Below are 16,369 nucleotides of genomic sequence, written 5' to 3'. Positions count from 1 at the left end.
GTGTCCAACGTAGTCTTAATAATCTGCCAAGAAATTCTCTAAAAGGTCTCAGTCCGAACAAACTATTGTTCGGTACTAGAATGTGTATTCAGGACTTTGATAGTCACACTTCAGTAGTAGAAGAAAAATGCTTTGATATCAAAGACCGTTTGGCTGTTTTACAGGAATTAAATGAAACTAGACGAAACCTGAGCAACATAAAGTTAAAACAACAGCTAACAGCCACTGAAGAAAAACCACCTGTCCCAGCAAGACCTGTCTGGATTCCAAAGATTGGGGATCTGGTCAGAGAGAAGATCGCGGTAAAGAAGGAATTTGGGCCTTCTTACAGAAAAGCAGTACCTGTCTTAGCTGTCAACGGAACAAGATCAGTAGTACTACCGCCCCTTGCTGGTAAAAAGGAGAACCGAGTTGTATCCATCGACCTGGTAAAACCACAATCATGTGGCCAATATTAAGTAGTAGGCCCAGTGGACTCCCAAGAAATAGCAGAGTACCAAAATTTGCTACGATCCAAGAGGTTCAAACTGAGAGACTAATCACATTTGATAAACCTGCAGTGAATAAAAAAGGACTATGCAACGATGCCATGGAACTTGTGCCTCTTGAAACCCAAATTGCAACAGTTCGTCAAGAAACACCAGTCTACAACGATGTAGCCTCAGACTATGCTAATGAAACAAAGGAAAATCCAAAAGCAAATGAAAATCCGGAAGCAATTCCAACAATCGACAGAACTGCATCTGGCTACTTCATCAATTTCGATGACTTTTCTGAAGATCCAAGCGAACATGAAGAAACGCCAGCAACAAAAACTTTCAAAGACAAAGTAACTGAACTCATTCATCAACTCAAAGAAACCTATCGGATTTCTCTATGGATTGAATTTTGGATTGTGTTAGGTGTACTTTTCCTCCTGCTTTGGCTCACTTTGGTTCTTTGTTTGGGAACATTCATTGAAGGAAAATACAGTACAATGGACACAGCAAGTCAGAACATCAACTTGGTCCTAAAGCCTCACAAGTCATCTCACATCGAGAAAAGAGAACTATCATCAGTGAACGTCACAGCCAATCCAATACCCGGCGGGGTAGCATGGGACAGAACTGAATTTGACATTTTTGGCCCGATTGAGCTCTTGAAATATCCACATCAGTTCAAGGTTTCATTAAGTGACTTTGTAAAACCAAGTACTTTCTCTGATGATTGGGACTTTGATAATATAAATAATATGATGTCAGATTTAGTAATGTCAGCAAAATATACAGAACATGATTACTTACAGGGTTCATCAAATTATGAAGAAATGTATTGCTACAATCATTTTGGTCATCACTATTTGCATAAATCTGCTGAACCTAGAAATGTTTTTAATTACAACCAATGGGAACATTGTGCAACTCCGCTAAAAGGCAGCTCAAAAACATATTATGCGAAATTCCCATACTTCTTAGGGTTTAACACAAATGATGCAGAAACGTTTTATTTTAAAATGTTAAATAAGACAGGAATGAAAACAATGCTGACAAATACTAAATTGATCTATTCTGAAACATTTTATGAAAAAATGATTACATTTGGTTTTGAATTCTGGAAAAACAACATTGAAACAAAAACCATCTGGGGTACAAGAGAATGGCAGGTCCAAGGTCTAGAAGCATTATTTAGAGCCTGCATGATCCCAGAACAATTAATATTCTTGAATGACACCATTCAACAGACTACCTGTCTTGGCCTAGCCAAAATTAGAGACTTAAACAAACCGTCTATTCCAAAGTCCATACCTGATAGTAATAGCACTACTGATATGGAGATAGACGTATCCCATATTTTATACCAAAACAGAACACATCCTGATTGGAACAAATGGTTGATCTGGCCCACAGACACAAATAACTGTCAATATTGATTCCTGAACAAAATACAGGGGTTCAAAATGTCCAGGCCAGACCCAAGATACTCCCAGAGACAACATCCAGGGATAGTTACAACATACAGTGTAGGGGAACTATGCCTCAAATGGCTATAAAAATTCACACTGGCAGAAATTAAGCAACACTTGACTCTACTTAAAGACGGTGCTGACTTGCGTGATTTCATATTGGGACCACGCAAACAGCATCAAAAACGTTTCATAGCGGCCGGTATATGCGCTGCGTACAACGAAGCTTGGAAAGTAATGCAAATTGAAACAGCAGAAAAAATACGAGAAATTGATCGTATTAATTTGGAAAAATCACTTTCTGTTTTGGACAATGGGTTAATGACTCTGTCCTCCAGAATATATTCACTGGACAGTATTGTATCATCTGCTATTGATATAATAGAGCAAGACTTACTAATGTTACAACATGGTCAGTCCCAATTACGTTCTATTGTACAGCTTGGCTGGACGTTACAAAATATGCGGTCAGGGTTCCGTGCCATGGCTTTTAATCAACACAACGTCATTATTTTCTATCTTTAACCTTACTGATAAACAAATCAGTTTGGCACAAAAAGGAGCAGACTATACGATTCTGAGCATTGAAAAACTTGAGAGATTACCATTGACAATGTCAGAAAGACCTGTCATTGAATGGATAATACACGGAATAATCACAATTCCGATAACAACTTTCCAATTTAAATATTGCCAAGAGTATATACCAGCGGGCCAGTATGAAAGGTTGGGTAAAGGGTACATCAAGTCAACATGGAATTTACCTTATACACACACGTTACAGTGAAAAGAAAATGAATGTATTTCTTAGTGGTAAAAATTGTAAAAGATCACTAAGCGGTACACTTCTGTGTCAAGGTATTAACTTGCATGGAGCCTGCGAAGGGTCTTCGAATAACCTTTCATGTCACCTGCACGGCACTCCTGCAACACAGATAGAGCCATTCTTTAGACAACTTTCTAACGGGAGTTATATTCTAATAAATGACCACAGCTGCTGTGGCATGGTGCCAGGGAAAGCCTATCTACCTCGTCAGCGTTAGTTCCATGGTCACTTGCTGTATGCAAGTATTGTATCCAAACTGCACTCCAGATATGGAGGCGGCAATATGGCCTTCTTTGAATATCTCTTCTATTCGAATTGATACTTTAAGCTGAATTCTTTTACAGACAACTGTGCCTTTGACCTCGTCCAAGGAAACGTATGATCTGCAAGTCGCAAGGACAACGGCAGAGATACATACCCTTTTATCAACAAATTGCCCCATGCATTTCGTAGAAATACTAAGCCAAATCCTAAACATGTCAGATACCAGCGGCATCGCACATGTATTTAAGACAATTTTTTCAGGACTGTTAACACCATTTGAAACAGTTCTTGGCATCTTTCCCAATTTTGTCCATTGTGTCTTTGGCGGCCTACCTCTACTTTTGGGACTCGTGGCAGGAATTTTATTTTTGATCCTTCTGCTCCGATATGGCAAGCCAAGTTGCAGACAAGACTCCAGCAACGATGGAAGAAACGATCCTAGCTATACGCTATCGGGACCGCATAACTAAAGTCCTCGGATTAGCCCGGCTAAGAGATCTGAATATGACCTGGTTTCTTTCATTCAGACCAATCTGGCAAAATTGCATCTTACCTGTGCTTCGATGTATGCTATGCGGAGATGAAAGCGTGTTGGACGTCTGTCTTACACTACCATCAGCAGTACCAATGGATACAGATACCTTGCTAGGTCCTGTAACGGCTCATGCATCGAGTTGTCCCCAGCGGCTACCTATTCTGAAGACGGCATTCATTGAGACTTCACCACTACGAGTATGTGGCAGTGGAGTACGAGATGAGAGCAGCATCACACAGGTACAACCTTAAGTGAGCATTGCTGATCCTGACATCGATGATAGCAATCATTCTCACGACTGCACTGTTGCAGCATTTTCAAACTTGGTCAAACTTTCACCTGATGTCGTAGACCAATTTTTTGCGAGTCTGTCTGAAATGATGTTCTCCCCTGAACAGAAAGAATAACTTTTAAAGCAACGAGCACACAGCGTTCCCTGAACTCTGAATTCGGCCTTCAGCTTTGATAAACAAAAGCTACTAAAAACATTCGGAACTATTTTTCCCCTGAAAACTAAATTATTTTTTTTTCACTTCCAAAATATTTACCTTTTTTTGGCACATATACTCTGCTTAAAGTAGAACTATTCTTAGAGAACAGAGCTTCTATTTTAGGAACTCTAGAGACAATATTTTACCTCAGCCTCTAGCACATGTACAGCAAATTTGTATTATTATGTGATGGAATGGTCTCGACCTTCTCTTCTGTATTCAGAGCCATTTCATGTGTAATTTTCGCAATTCATTCAGCTGATATATATATGCATTTTTTACTGAATGATACCACTGCTTGAAAAGCATACAGTACCAATACTCATTTTCGTGTATTTACCATATACCATTTCAAATGCGAATTATGTATTTTGGGGTGGGTTGGAAAACACATGCACCATTATATGCTTACTATTGCTTAGTTTTAAGTAATGAGGGACATTAGATCGTGGAGTGGGTGTTGTAATTCTATCTAGGACCCTAATTCGATATTCCTGATTTATGCCCTTATGTGGTTATAATAAATAATCTATACTACTATTATAAAGGAAGAACTTTGAACCTTTGAGGCGGGTAAACTCGGGAACCACAGCGCCAATCCACACACCCGCTACATCGTTGTAATCGTCAGGGTGTGCAGATGGACATAGGCTATATAAACTTAATAAATATACGTAATTTCAAAAATTTACCCATTTACACATGCGTGCTGACGTTAGGAGCGCGGGGAGGAGCGCCGTACAAGAGCGCGAGGAGGACCGGTGGACATGAGCGCGGGGAGGAGCGATGAGGAGCGGCGGACAGGTGGTGAGGAGCGAAGGACAGGCGGTGAGGAGCGGCGGACTGGCGGTGAGGAGCGGCGGACAGGCGGTGAGGAGCGGCGGACAGGCGGGGTGGAGCGGTGAGCGGCGGATGAGGTAGGTTATTTATTTATTTATTTAGGAGCGGTGAGCGGCGGCAAAATACAAAAGCAAACGTTACATTAAATGAAGCAAAAATGACAATCGTGAGCCAACAAAATAAAAGAGGAAGCATACGGTGCATTACAAAAGTGAGCCAAACGGTGCATTACAGGAGGAAAAAGTGACGTGTGCAGGTTACAAAAGCGTACAAAGTAAGCAAACGTTACTTTAAATCAAGCAAAAATGACAATCATGAGCTAACAAAATACAAGAGGAAGCAAACGGTGCATTACAAAAGTGAGCCAAACGGTGCATTACAGGAGGAAAAAATGAGGTGTTCAGGTTACAAAAGAGTACAAAGTAAACAGAGGTATAATACTGCATTACAGGAGGAAATAGTGACGTGTGCAGGTTACAAAAGCGTACAAAGTAAACATAGAGGTATAATACTGCAATATATGGAGGAAGGCTCCGGGGGACCCACGGACAACGTCGGGCCAGGCGGGGGCCCTGAAGCCTAATTGCTCCCGGACAACGTCGGGACGGGCTGCTAGTATCCTTATAAACACAACAGTGATGGACAGAATGTGGATCAATGTCACACATTCACCCCAGTCCAAAGATCTGGGCCCAAATCCATCGTTTTTCCACTCCACACCACCCTGGGTTAGACAATGGCGATATGCAAATCAGCGCTGACCCTGTGCCCCATGGGAACAGTCCAGTCCAAACTACAAAAGCCATGTCCTTCCCAGAACGGAAACAAGCATCCGAGGACCGGCCCGGTTTCGAGGTAACACCTCTCATCAGCCCGGCTAGCTTGCCTCCAGTGGTGTGGAGTGCCTGGGACTCACGTCTGAGCATCCCCAGTACACTTAGAGCGGTAATTGCAAACACAACAGTGATGGACAGAATGTGGATCAATGTCACACATTCACCCCAGTCCAAAGATCTGGGCCCAAATCCATCGTTTTTCCACTCCACACCACCCTGGGTTAGACAATGGCGATATGCAAATCAGCGCTGACCCTGTGCCCCATGGGAACAGTCCAGTCCGAACTACAAAAGCCATGTCCTTCCCAGAACGGAAACAAGCATCCAAGTGGCTAGCTTGCCTCCAGTGGTGTGGAGTGCCTGGGACTCACGTCTGAGCATCCCCAGTACACTTAGAGCGGTAATTGCAAACACAACAGGACAAGGACATGGCTTTTGTAGTTCGGACTGGACTGTTCCCATGGGGCACAGGGTCAGCGCTGATTTGCATATCGCCATTGTCTAACCCAGGGTGGTGTGGAGTGGAAAAACGATGGATTTGGGCCCAGATCTTTGGACTGGGGTGAATGTGTGACATTGATCCACATTCTGTCCATCATTGTTGTGTTTGCAGTTACCGCTCTAAGTGTACTGGGGATGCTCAGACGTGAGTCCCAGGCACTCCACACCACTGGAATCAAGCTAGCCGGGCTGAAGAGAGGTGTTACCTCGAAACCGGGCCGGTCCTCGGATGCTTGTTTCCGTTCTGGGAAGGACATGGCTTTTGTAGTTCGGACTGGACTGTTCCCATGGGGCACAGGGTCAGCGCTGATTTGCATATCGCCATTGTCTAACCCAGGGTGGTGTGGAGTGGAAAAACGATGGATTTGGGCCCAGATCTTTGGACTGGGGTGAATGTGTGACATTGATCCACATTCTGTCCATCATTGTTGTGTTTGCAGTATCCTTATAAAGGCATAAGAATCATATCCATATTTAGTCGTAGCCCATGCAGTCCAAATTAAGCAAGACTACTTCCCCAGGCTCCTAGAGAATACAACGAGTTCTTTAAACAAACCAAGCCTTCAGCAGCCCGGGAAATCCCCCTGCTCTTGTTTTGATTTGCACAAGAACTCCTAGAGTCAGAAAGAACTGTTAGTTCTTGGTGACGTCTTATGTCCAACCTTACGTCAAACCCGGCACCTTTCAGGTATAAATATACCAACGTTGCCTTAAGCAAACACACGGTGGTTTGGAGCAGAGCGGCTATCTACTTGCCCGAGAGCCCAGCTGATGCGAGAGCCCACGGACGCCGCCCCTCCCTTTTGACGCACTGAGAGAGACGCTGTCTTTTCTCCAGCCGAGAAATCCAGCTCCGGTGTTTTCAGCCGCCCTTGCGGGTTGCTGGGATATCGAGTCCTGAGAGAGAGATACCAGACCTCCTGCTTTCTATTACCCAGGTACGGAGCTGACTAAACCCTTAAAGAGAATTCTTGACTCAGATCCTTGGCAAAACCAACTTAACTTAAACTGCTACTTACTTACTCCTTCCCACGTATTAGGCTTAGGTCAGATACACCGGGGTAGGCGTATTTAGAAGCACCAGTTGAGTTTGTTAGTCAATGTATATATGTATGTATATATTTTATCCATTTTAAAGTATCATATGGCTAAGAAACCATATCAATGCTTTTACAGAATTATTTCATAATACTCCTTTTACTGTATGCACTTTACTTTATACTAAGTATTGCAATTGTGGCAATTCATTTCTCTTGCATGAGAAAGAAGACTGCTCAATAAATAACACCTTTTATTGAAAACGCCCGTCTCTCTATTCTCTGCACTCTTGTGAAACTAAGTACGCACGATTGACTGAGTAAAATAGCTGTCTATTGTTTTCACACGACTCTAGAGATACACTCTTATTCTGAGGGAGCAAAGTTGTCATGTTTATGGTTGTCAGAAGCTAATCCCTTCTTGTCTATCCAGGGAAGTTAAAATCCTCCTTGTTTATTCGAGAAAGCTTCTAGTGTCCTCTGAGCTAGCTGGCAAAACTAATTAAGTCTAATATAGTCAGTAGAGACCTAGTCGACCTCAGTCCTACGCCTACACTGCTGTTTATATTATTCCAATGCGCAGAGCCTATTGGGAATATAGGAACTACACTACAATAGTACTTGCTTTAAATTCATCCATTTTCCCTTCTCTTCCTTGTTCTGTGCACAAACTGCTCTATATAATCTGCCAAACTAAGGGCCGTATATCATGATTCAAGCAAGCCGGGCCGAAGACGGCTGTAATGCCAGAAACCGGTCCCCGAAAGCTTGTTTCCTTTCCAGTAAAGAATTGGCTTGGTAGTTTGGTCTGCCCTGTTCCCATGATGCACTGGGCCAGGGACAGACTAATTTGCATGTAGCCAGGTTCTGAACTGGGATGGTGCAGTGAGCTAAAAAACGGTGATGGATCAAGCCCTGATCTTTTGACTGGGTAGGAGTGTTCTGCTTAATTCAGATGCTCTCTCCATCACCACCCCCTTTTCCGAATCGTATATCATGATGAACATTTGTGGGCTGCACAGTGCTAAGCACCTGTTTCATACACCTTAAGGGCATAAAGTGAATCAATTCAACTTGATATGTGTCTGAGTTAGTTCCTTATTTTCAGATAGTACAGCTCAGAAACAGTGGGCAGAATTTACCTCTTTTTGTTTATGAGCGGTGCTTCCAGAATATAAAGCACAAATTCAGAGAAATATTGCGTTAAAAGAATTCATCTTATGATCTGAAGTCGTGTAAAAAGGGCTCCCGGATCTGCCCCACAAAAGCTCATCAATATAGGGCCCTCGCTTTTTAATGAAACGCAAGTGCTTCCTTTAATTGTTCTTACACATAGCAGCCCTTTGTTCACAGAGCGCCCAGTGTGAAACCAATTTTCTCCCCTTCCCATTTGTCCTCTTTAACTGTCTTTATATTTAAAGAAATAGGTGGTGTAGGTGGAAGTTGAGGGGGGCAGAACAAAGACGAGCCAAGTGAGGAAAAGCAGTTGTAGTGCAATGTTTAAATGCAGTTTTCTTGGAGCCAAGTCAGAAGAAGACTTCTGCGGGCATCTCTACTCCCCTCTAAGGTCTGCGCCTTATGGCGAGGCCCAGCTCGCAAAATACTAAAGGCCGGCCATTTTCTTACACCTGTAGAATGCAACATTAGCAAGAGCCAAAAGGCTCTGGGCCTCATTTATGAAAAGTGTTGCATCGCTGCATGAAAACAGTGATGGAACATTTTCAGTGCACCCTCTGTAGGTGCAAAAGAGGTGCATTTCTGGGGTGTGTCTGAAAAGAAATGCAACTCCAGCAATGTGTCCTTTCACATGGGGCAAGCCCAATGTGAAAGGGCCTGCATCACTCCTTATGCCGGCTGTAAAGCAGGTACAAGGATTTTGCAGTGACGTCCTAGAAGTGGCATAGTGAGTTCTCATGGATTTCACTGCACTACTACTATGAGCTTTTTTTGCAAGGGAATGCCCATCCTGCATACATTATATCTGACGTCGGTACAGTGGCGGCTCCTCAAGGGAGTGCTGCGGGGAGGTGGGGCGAGATGGGGGAGGGGCAGGGTGCGGGGTAGTAAACTTCGGCATACGGCAGAACCGAGTTAATTACATACATAAATAAATAAATTACATTGCGGGCACTGCAACCCAATCGGCAGTGCAGCGTGCACAATGTAATTCATTTTATTTATTTACTTAACTTGGTTTGGCCGTATGCTGGATTTTACTACTATTTTACTATTTTACTACCTAGTAATGCCACCAACTGGGGAGTATTATACACAATTTGAGAGGATTTGGCAACATGTGCATCCCATGTCCCTTTCTTTCTAAATCTAGTTCCAAGGCATTCAAAATAATTTTCAAAAGAACAGATGATGGACGGAACACTGAGCAAATCAAACATTCACCCCATTCACAGATCTGGGTTGAATTTATACATTTTTTGTTTGCCATGTCATTCCAGTTTGGACCCAGCCATGTGAAAATCAGTCTTGACTCTGCTCCCCATGGGATAAGTTCAGCTCGAACTGCAAGGCCAGGTCGACTTTGGACCAGAAACAAGCATCCTGGGACCGGATTCGGGGTATCATCCCTCATCAGCTACGTTATCTTGAATCTGATGGCGTAGCAAGCTCGGGACCCAATCCCCCAAACTTAATTATATGATAGGGCTATATGAGGAACCCACAAACATGATAGTGAATTTACCTAAGTTAGGTTTAATGTCTATATTTATGGAGATATTGTTTTATGTTCTTACTCCAAAAGCAACACTGTCAGCATACCACAAACAGGAAACCACATAGCCACTCTCTTGGGGAAAGTGTACCTCATTGGTTCAAATTCTCAATGTGGGTCTTTATTGAAAATGTTAAATGGAGGAAGGCTAGCATACAACCTGCCTCCTCGCCCACTTCATCTCAAATGGCTTGGTAGTCCTCAATATAGTCCCAAAATGAACACCTGCTGTTTTATCAGAACAGATAAGACAAATCCCATTGACTACACTCTTTTTTCTGTCTTAACATCACCATCAGATGCATTTGTGAGATGTGCAGAGTTGATTGGATCAGCTCTTAACCATCTGATTTAAATGATTTGGAGAGGGTTGTATCACCTACTTTTCAAGTATATACTTAACCCTACAATGTGTTGGATTAATTGAAGAAAAATCGAAGGACTCGACGGGAATTATTTTAACCGTTTCGAAAAGTCCCAATAATCTTTCAATCATCATGTGCAAAGAAATAGAAAATGCTATAAGGAAGGTAGTTCCCCATATAGCCCCAAGCCAGACAAAATCCCGACAGATTTATACTTGTCAGAGATAAAAATATGGTGACCCTACCTTACCTTGATATGTAACGCCATATTAAAAGGTACTACACTCCTGGGCTGGAGCAGGAAGATTTTCAATTTGTAAAATGGGAAGTCCTTTAGAACCCATGAACCATAGGCTAATCAGCCTAATAGATACCACTCAAAAAATTTCCAGTAGGGTTATTCTACTTCAGCTCCAACATTGGCTAGATCACCAAAAAATCAAATCCCCCTTTTAGTCTGGCTTTCGAACAAGTACATCAACCAAAGACCTAATGTTTAGGCTCCAGTTAATTTTTGGAAGCCGGTAACAATGAATAAAGGAAGACTCTATGCTGTATTTGTGGATCTGAGTGGTTTTTGATCTGGTTCGAAGGGCCACTCTATGGAGAGTCTTAGCCGTGTTGGGCCCCCAGGGACTCTGGAGGTGGGGGTGCATATGGGGGTACCTATGGTACCCACCTGCATGTCAATGTACAACATGATAGGCACCACGTGGTGCCTGTCACGTTGTGCATTGACATGCATGACGTGCATTTTAGCATTGTGGCGGGCGGTGCCTGCAGCACCGCCCACAGCAATGTTAAATATGCGGGATGCGTCTACAACTGTGGCGGGCGCATCCTAATGGTCCCCACAGGACCCCCGCCCTAATGGCGACTCTATGAGTCTAATTTTGCCCAGGTCCAGAATAGCAGACTAGGTGAACTTACAGAACCCTTTTCCATAAATAAAGGTGTGCGGCAAGGGGGTGTGCTTGCCCCCACTCTATTTACGTTGTATATAAATGGACTGGTTGGTTATTTGAGTAAATATGATAATGATGCACCCAAACTTGAAAAGATGAGGGTCCCGGCCCTTACAATTGCAGACAACACTCTTCTTTTGGCCAAGTCACCGATGGGGATCCAGAAAATGCTGAACCAGTTCAGCAGGTTCTGTCTAGATATGGGGCTAAAACTTAGCGGGTCATTAGGAAAGTCCGCCTGCCATCCCGGTGCAAAAAGGGACCACCCGCCATTAGGGCGGGGGTCCTGTGGGGACCATTAGGATGCGCCCACCACAGTTGTAGACGCATCCCGCATATTTAACATTGCTGTGGGCGGTGCTGCAAGCACCGCCCGCCACAATGCTAAAATGCACGTCATGCATGTCAATGCACAACGTGACAGGCACCACGTGGTGCCTATCATGTTGTACATTGACATGCAGGTGGGTACCATAGGTACCCCCATATGCACCCCCACCTCCAGAGTCCCTGGGGGCCCGCAATGGGCCCCCACAAGAGATTACCGCATGCCTCTCCGTGGCGGCAATGCTGCCATGGAAAGGCATGTGTCCGCCCCCATCATAATATGGATGGCGGCGTCTAGCACACACTGAAACCATATTAAAGTCTTTTCCGCCGGGTCGACTTGTCGACTGGGCGGAAAAACGGCTGGCGGTCTTTCTGTCTGCCTTGGTCCCCCCGCCATAGTAATATGGCTGGAGGAAAATAGGTGGCGGGCGGGGACAGATCTCGGGTGGATCGCCACCGCCATGCGGGCATTGGGGATCCACCCGTGATCCTAATGACCCCCTAAGTATATGGTCTTTTACGAATGCCACTTGACTCAATCTAATCCAACATTAAATGGGCTCCCTACAGAACAGGTCCAATTGTTTGAATATTTGGGTGTCACCCTCAGTGGAACAATGGAATTGGTGTACCACATCAACAAAATAGAGGCTCAAATTAGAGCAACAAATAGAAGGTCTGCAAAAGATATATCAGGGACTTACTTATAAACCATTCTCTCCAGTTGAGCAGCTCTACACTTGCCAGGCTATGGGGACACAAACATCTCAAAACCCTAGAGCTTGTGGAAAACAGATTCTTGAGGGAGGTCTTAAACTGGCTAGTACCCCTTTGATCCCCATAAAACTGTATGCTGGCCTTAGATCAATCAAGGAAAACCCAGCTGTTAGAACCCAGATATTCTAGAGAAATGTCTGGGCTGCCAGATTTATTGCTTGAATCCACCTCAACAATGCACATAGTTGGGGGAACTTTAATGATGTAATTGCCCCAGGTCTCGATCATTCTAGCTCCATGCAGTAAGTGACACACTCAACCGGCCTGGCACAACTTATTACAGGAATGGGTTTACAAGATCTATGGCATCAGCAACACTCCAATACACAGGTGTACTCTCCCTTTTCTTGTGCACATAAAGTATACTTTAGGTTGGACTACATGTTGCTCCCAAAGGGGATGTTGGGGTGATTCCTCAGGCTGAATATACTGCAAAGGGCCTTACAGACCATTCCTGTTTACTTATCTGACTGGGCCGGCTGTGAGGGGGAACAGCCTGGGGCTTAAACCTCGCAGCATGGGACCTTAAAGATACTGAGGTATCAAAGGGACTCCACATAGATACAGATTTCTATTTTTGGTTTAAATAATTTTTATTGAAATTATTGCAAGCAGTAACACTACGCCCACCTACAACCACTGGCCGCGGGGAACATTGTAAGCTTCAGTCAATTTCTAAAGAGAGAGAGACTCAAGAAAAGGAACAGAGAGACAGAGAAGAAATTGGGAAGGGTATGAGAGAGAAAGAACAGGAGTCTACCCACAGCCCAGGGTGCGACATGAAGGGGGTCTACGTCTCATGCGGTGACCTATCCTCCTGAGGGGACAGTGTGTCAGTGAGAGGAACAATGGGAAATCATAAGACCCTTAAGTACCTAGAGCAGGTAAGCTCAACGAACTCAGAGGATAGAGAAGCCAGAGTGGACACCCAGGTCTTATCAAATTTAGGCAATGTGCGATTAATCCCCACGGTGATCCTCTCCATCCCCACCACGTGCCACAGTCTATGCAGCCAATCTACTTTCGTTGAGATGTCCTTTGTACCCAATTTTGCTAGGAGAACCTGCTTAGCCGCCCCCAGACCAGGGTGATCACCCTCCCCCTACAGGACCTGAAAAGGTATGTGAGTGGATTGGGGAGTCCCAATAAAATATAGCTCTGGAATCTGGGGAGCTCTGTCTAGTATATATGGTCAATTAAGGGTAATATAGTGTTCCAGTAGGCTTGTATCTTGGGGCAGTGCCATTGAATGTGAGATAGTGTGCCCTTCTGTTCGCATTGGCGCCAACAAAGCTTGCTGCTGCATGGTTTCCATCGGCTGTACGCACCGCAGTATAATACCAGTAATGCGCAATTTTTAGAAGCATCTCTTTCCGCGAGGTGCTGCACGCTGAGGCCCGGGCCCGTTGTGTGATGTCCGCCCACTCCTTCAGTTCGAACTCTTGACCCAGCTCTGATTCCAACCTACGCTGCTCTGGGGACTTAGCGGGGTTCCTGGCCCTGTTGAGAAAGTTATAGATATCTGACAAGAGGCGTTTATTTGAGGTTCGGGTGAAATACCAAATCTCATATTTTGTGATGGGGCGACCCACGTGCACCCGGACCTGGGGCTGCATGACCCAGTGGCGCAGTGCCAAGTACTGCCAGTACGCATCTTTGGGGATCCCATATCCAGTTACTAATTGGGGAAAATCCATGACTCCCTGCGTATCGGAAAGGTCACCTAGGCATTTACAATTTGCTTCCTGCCACTTCATGTATGCGTTCCCTGCAAGAGCTTAAGGAAAGTCTGGCTTCTCAATAAAGGAAGTCAGGGGCGACACAGCAGTTGACAGTTGACGTCTCTCCTGTACCTTGTTGCACACTTTCATGGTGGATAGTAATACTGGGGAGAGGTACAAGCTCTGCGGACAGTGATGTTTGGGAAGCCAGGGAACGTTCCAGATGTGGATCTCTGCAACACCCCTGTTGATGAAGCACCAGTGCTTCTGCGACTCCAGTTGGTACCATTCTATCATCCAGCATAATTGCGCTGTATCAAAGTAGCGCCCTAAGTGCAGGACCCCAAGGCCCCCATCCTCCTGTCTCAAGTAAGTGAGATGGCGAGCCATACAGGCTTTCTCCCCCCCCCCCGCCCCAGATGAAGCCTTCAAGCAGTTGCTGCAGTTGGGCCAGAATAATGGGTGGTAGCATAGGGGGAGTGTTTGCATTATGTAAAGAAGACGGGGCGGAATAGTCATTATAACGATGGTTATCTTGCCTAGCCATGAGAGGACATGTTTCTTCCAACTATTTAGTTTCTGGCAAGTCTCGGCCAGTGGAATTCACCTGGGCAATCTTCGTGGTTGTCTGTAGAACCTGAATCCCCAGGTATGTGATGCTGCTAGTGGCCCAAGTGAAGGGAAATCGCAGAGTTAGTTGGTGTTGATCCTAAGCAGGCAGCATGAGACTGAGGGCCTAAGTCTTTTTCAGGTAATTATAAAGCCCGTCGCCCCGCTGAAGGCATCAACCTCGGCCAACAAGGGGGGGGGGAGAGACAGCTATTGATGGGTTAAAAAAAAGAGCACATCGCCCACATATAAAGAGATCTTGTGTTCCCTATCTCCCATCCTGATTTCGATGACCATGAGGAGCTGGCGGTTCCTCTCAGCAAACAGCTCCATATAGAGTGCAAACAGGAGAGGGGAGAGGGGACACCCCTCCCTCGTACCTCGCCCAATCTGGAAGGGGCGAGAGACCACCTCATTAACCGGATGCATGCCTGCACATCTCTCCCGCCCCACCCTGCAGCTCCACACTGCTTCCCTCTATCACTGTGGAGCAGACCCTATAGGTGCATGATTGAGAAGGTCTAGGGCGCCAAGCCGGACATGCAGCGGTACCCTTCCGGGAAAGAGCAGACAAAGCGTGCACCTCAGATGGCACCAGTTATCGCACCAGCTCCATCCCCCTCCCACATGATGCCTTACCTCCCCAGTCCCCACTCGCCGCCCCCAGCCACAAGTCTCATAGATTTACCATACCTGCCTGTTGAAGGACAGCAGCTCTCTCGTGGGTAGAGAAAAAAAGAGAGGAAAGAGAGAGGAAGAAGAACATAAGGAAACCAGTGTTGTCTTCCAACAATAACCAATCGCAACGATGTGCAGGGAATCATGTGTCCGATGGACGGTCATCACCATTCTGAAGGTGGGGCTCCCCTCACCAAGACCAACACTTCAAACAGCTGGACTCTGACCATTCTTCCCATCACCAGATTGCAGGACCACGACTATTAGGATAATTCACTGGTCTGATCAGCAGTACCCTCTTGGTCCTGGATCTGCCGCAGTAGGGCTTCCCATTCCTTCCGGTGTACATCCGCTAAAGGTTTCATCTGGGTGCCCTCCTAGGGTCACGTCTCCTGCCTGATTTTGGCGTCTTCCCAGAAGCTGGGCCTCCCTCCTTCGCATCCAAGTCGTCAGCCAAGAACGGCCTTCCCCTCCTGCAGATTCTGCACCCCATGTGTTTCTTTATTCCAGACCAAGGACAGTTGGAATGGGTGCCCCCATCTGTAGCGTATTCCCTGCTTGCAGAGGAAGGTCATGGCTGGTTGTAGCTCTTTTGCGCCTCTGAAGAGTGAGGGGTGAGAGGTCTTGGAAAATCCCCACCTGAAGACCAACGAATTCCACAGTCTGACTGTCACGGGTAGCAGCCATAATAATCACCTTCTGCTGGTAGGAATGTAGGCAGGTGAGGATGTCTTAAGGCTGGTCAGGGCCTGAGGCAGTACGCCCGGGGTGGTGAGTGCAATCCAACGTGACCTCCTTATCTCTCAGCTCAGGAGCTATGTGCTTAAAAAGGCACATAGTCAAGTCTTCCAGTTTGCCGCCATCCGCCTAAAGTGCCATGCCTTTGATGCGGACGTTGGAGCACCTCGATTGATTTTTCAG

The sequence above is a fragment of the Lissotriton helveticus genome, chromosome 8, assembly GCF_964261635.1.
Source record: "Lissotriton helveticus chromosome 8, aLisHel1.1, whole genome shotgun sequence".
Lineage (NCBI taxonomy): Eukaryota > Metazoa > Chordata > Amphibia > Caudata > Salamandridae > Lissotriton > Lissotriton helveticus.
Note: the sequence above shows the minus strand (reverse complement) of the source record.